The sequence below is a fragment of the Marmota marmota genome, unplaced genomic scaffold (assembly GCF_001458135.2).
Source record: "Marmota marmota marmota unplaced genomic scaffold, marMar, whole genome shotgun sequence".
Taxonomy (NCBI): Eukaryota; Metazoa; Chordata; class Mammalia; order Rodentia; family Sciuridae; genus Marmota; species Marmota marmota.
The window spans coordinates 15,535,826-15,540,525 of NW_026000221.1; the positions used below are offsets into that span (position 1 = coordinate 15,535,826).

Here is a 4,700-nt window from a genome sequence, read left to right on the forward strand (position 1 = left end):
AATCTTCTTCTGCTTACCTGCAGTAGAAGACACAGGAACAATGAGGAGATAGACTTAAATGGTCATTTTGATCAGCTGCTGGAGGAAAAATGTGGACCAATATGAAAATGAGTCCCACCTTGTTTTTGTGGAGGAGTATCTGGGAGAGATACTTCCTTGGCTCTAGTAAGTAAATGAGAAGAGTGACCATTATTAATTTATCCTAGAGAATTTTGTAACACAGGCTGTTTCTTCAAGGGAAAGCACTTAGCCCAAACTTCTATTGAATGTGGAAGAAGACAAATGACCTACTAGGTCCCTTGAGCCTTTCTTTTTCCCCTGAGAAACATTTGCACATGCCATATCCCAGACACACAAAATTACTAACAGACTGGCATTTGATAGTGTGATGACAATTATGGATCCTGCAATTGTCCTCCTCCACACTTCAATACCATATCATCAAAGTCCCAGTATAATAACAGTGGATTAAAAGGGGGAAAAAAGCTGCAGGACCTGGACTATCTCTGAGGCCAGTTACTTAGGGAAGACCGCAAAAAGTAGACAAGAACACTAGAGGACTTTAAAGCCTCTGGAACCTACAGCTTCACAACATATTAATGAGACCCCTCTACTAACCAGATTAAAGCAAATATTCTAATGACCCTATTGGTCATAGTTACCGTTTCCCAATACAACATGCTCATCTTTTAACCAACAAATTGCAAGCCACACCGAAGAGCAAGAAAAGATATGGTCTGAGTTGACAAAGCAAGCATATGATCTCAACTCAGAAATTACACAGTTAGAATCATCAGATAGGAAACTTTGAATAATGATGATTAATATGTTATGGGCTCTAATGGAAAAGTACACAGCAGGCAAGAACAGATGGTTAATATAAGCAGAGGATTGGAAACTCTAAAAAACAATCAAAAGAAAGTGACAAAAATCAAAGTAGCTGTAAGAGAAATGAAAAAGGTACACACTGAGTTCATGAGGAGACTGGACACACCAATTAACAAATCAGTGAATCTGAAGATACAGCAACTCCTCAAAATGAAGCACAAGGAGAAAACGAGGTGAAAAACAAGGCAGCATGGAAAAACCCAGAACTTCTACCAATCACTACTAGACATTTTTTTAAATAAAAAATTATATTTACTTTATTTGGACTGTAGGAAAAGAAAGAAGTGGAACAAAAGAAATGTGACAAAGAACTTCATGAATGGATGGACACTCTAAATCATTTAGTCAGGAACCTCAGAGAACACAAAATAAGATAAATGCCAAACAACAGTAACAAATTACCTACAACATAGGTATATCATATCCTGATTGCAGAATACCAAAAACAAACAAAAATGTTTTAAAGAAGCCATGTGGAGGGATGCAACTTACCTACTAAAGAGCTAGGATGAGAATTATAGTAAACCTCTCAGCAGAAGTTGTGTGAGCAAGACGACAATTGAATCTCATTAAACTTCTCACAAATAAACCCTTAAAACACCAACCTACAGCAGGGGTAGTGGTGCATGCCTATAAATTCAAAAATTTGGGAAGCTGAGGCAGAAGGTTCACAGGTTCTAGGTCAACATCAGCAACTTAGTGAGGCCCTGTGTCAAAATAATAAATGTAAAGGGTCAAGAGTACAACTAAGGGGTAAAGTGTCCCTAAGTTCCATCCCTAGAACCACAGAATAAATGAACAAAACACCACAAACACCCAAAACTCTATATCCAATTGAATTTCCCTTCAACAATAAAAAAGAAATTAACCCTTTCTCAAGCAAATGAAAACAAGAAACATATCACCTCAGCTGTTTCTTTCAAAAACTTCTTAAAAGAAATTCTTCAGAGATGAGAAAAATTATATGAATCAAATATTTAATCTATGTGAGGAAGGGAAAAGCATTAGAGAAGGAAAACATGTAGGTAACTTTCTCTTATTCTCAATTTAACTAATACTTAAATAATGGAAAAAAATTACTAAATACTGACAATGTATTAGATGATCATAGCACACAGAAAAGTAAAATGGGTGAAAACACTGTTATATAGAATAGGAAGAAAGAACTGTGAAGACTCTTCTAGAGTAACTGAACAACACATGGTGGTAAGTATGATAGATATTAATAACAAGTATATAACAAAAAAAACAAGTATATAGCTTTAAAAGTTAGTGATGGAAATACACTATTAGAAGACACTGTCAGAGTAAGTGAAAAAGAAAGACCAGAATATATGTGGTCTCTAAGAAATTAATTTCAAATATCAAGACTTAGGGACACTTAAGCAAATGATATAGAACGATATTCTTTGCTGACACTAATTTAAAACAGGTAAAGTATGTGTTCACTTCGGCAGGACATACAAGAGAAGATTAGCATAGCCCCTGCACAGGGATGACACACAAATTCATGAACCATTCCATATTTTTTAAATGCCTAGCATACAGAATAAGGATAGAATCTTAAAGGCCAAAAGAGAGGAATCAGATCACATGTGGGGGAGACCAATTCTTTGGTAATCCAGTTATTTCTTCCTATTCTATATAATATTGTTGTCACTCATTTTACTTCTCTGTGTGCTGTGATCATCTAATGCATTGTTGCTCTTAGTAATTCATTCCATTACTTATGTATTAGTTAAATTAAGAATAAGAGAAAGTTACCTATATCTCAGGACATTTTTCAACCCAGACCCTCAAATCCAGGAGATCCTGGAACAACACATACCAAGCTCCAAGAAAATGGATCTCAATCAAGGATCTTATAGCCAGCAAAATTAACACTTAGATTTGATGATGAAATAAAAACTTTCCATGATAAACAAAAGTTAAAAGAGTTTAGAACTAAAAAACCTATACTACAGAACACCCTCAGTAAAATATTCCTTGAAGAAGAAATTCAAACACGACGATGAAAATCAGCAGAGGGAGGAATTGCACTAAAGGAAAAACTAATCAAAGGAGAAACTAAGTCAAGTTAATTAACAACAACAAAAACAATGGCTGGGAATACAAATCATGTCTCAATAATAATCCTGTATGTTAATGGCCTAAACTCAGCAATCAAAAGACATAGATTGGCAGATTGGATAAAAAAATATGCTGCCTACAACAGACTCATCTCATGAGAAAAGACCTCCACACAGACTGAAGGCTAGGGAAATCATACCACTAATATGGACTGCAGAATCAAGCAGGGGTTTCCATCCTCATATCAAAAAAAAGTAGACTTCAACCTAAAGTTAATCAAAAGGGATAAAGAAGGACACTTCATACTGCTCAAAGGAACCATACATCAACAAGATACAACAATTATAAATATACATGCCCCAAACAATGGAGCACCTTCATTAATCAAACAAATTCTTCTCAAGTTCAAATTCAAGAGTAACATAGACCACAATACAATAATTCTGGGTAAATTTAACAAACCTCTTTCATCACTTGATAGATCTTCCAAACAAATCTAAACAAAGAAGTTAAATAACTAAATAATACAATCAATAATTAGACATAGGGACATATATAGAATATTTCATCCTTCAACAAGCAAATATAATTTCTTCTAAGCAACACATGGATCCTTCTCTAAAATAGACCATATATTATGCCACAAAGCAACTCTAAGCAAATAGGAAAAAAAGTAGAGATAATACATTGCATTCTATCAGATCACAATGGAATGAAATTAGAAATCAATGATAAAATAAAAAATACAAAAACTACTCCAACACCTGGAGACTAAATAATACACTACTGAATGAAAAATGGTTGCAAAAGACATCAAAGAGGATATTAAAAAATTCTTAGAGATAAATAAGAACAATGATACCACTATCAAAATCTCTAGGACACTATGAAGGCAGTAATAAGACAAAAATTCATTGCATGGAGTTAGGTCATTGCTTCAAAGAAGAAAAAGTCAGCAAATAAATTACCTAACATTACATCTCAAAACCCTATAAAAAGAAGAACAAACCAACACCAGAATTCATAGAAGACAGGAAATAATTAAAATCAGAGCTGAAATCAATAAAATTGAAACAAAAGAAACAATCCAAAAATTGACAAAACAAAAAGTTAATTCTTTGAAAAAATAAATAAAATTGACAAATCCTTAGCCATGCTAACAAAGAGGAGAGAAAAAAAAAACTCAAATTATTAACATGTGTGATGAAAAAGGAAAAATTACAAGAGACACTTGCAGACATACAGAAGATAATTAGAAATTATTTTGAAAACTTGTACTCCAATAAAATAGAAAATATAGAAGGCATTCACAAATTTCTAAAGTCATAAGATTTGCCCAAATTGAATCAGGATGTTATACACAATTTAACAGATCAATTTCAAGCAATGAAATAGAAGACACCATCAGAATCCTATCAACCAAGAAAAGTGGAGAAATGGATGGATACACAGCTGAGTTCTACAAGAACTTTAAAGAAGAACTAATACAAATAGTCATCAAATTATTTCAGGAAATAGAAAAAGAGGGAGCACTTTCAAACTCATTCTATGAGGCCAGTATAACACTGATTCCAAAACCAGGAAAAGACACATCAAAGAAAGAAAATTTGAGACCAATATCCCTATTGAACATAGATGCAAAAAATTCTCAATAAATTCTGGCAAATCAAATACAAAACATATCAAAAAGATAGTGTACCACGATCAAGTAGGGTTCATCATATGGATGGAAAGATGTTGAA

General features: G+C 33.6%; 1 non-coding gene across 1 annotated transcript; it reads left to right on the top strand.

Moving 5' to 3' along the window:
• The first annotated feature begins 2,309 nt into the window (after positions 1 to 2,309).
• Positions 2,310 to 2,418, top strand: LOC125613013. The gene has a single exon (XR_007343525.1). It is a non-coding gene; the product is annotated as a U6 spliceosomal RNA (small nuclear RNA).
• The last annotated feature ends 2,282 nt before the right edge of the window (positions 2,419 to 4,700 follow it).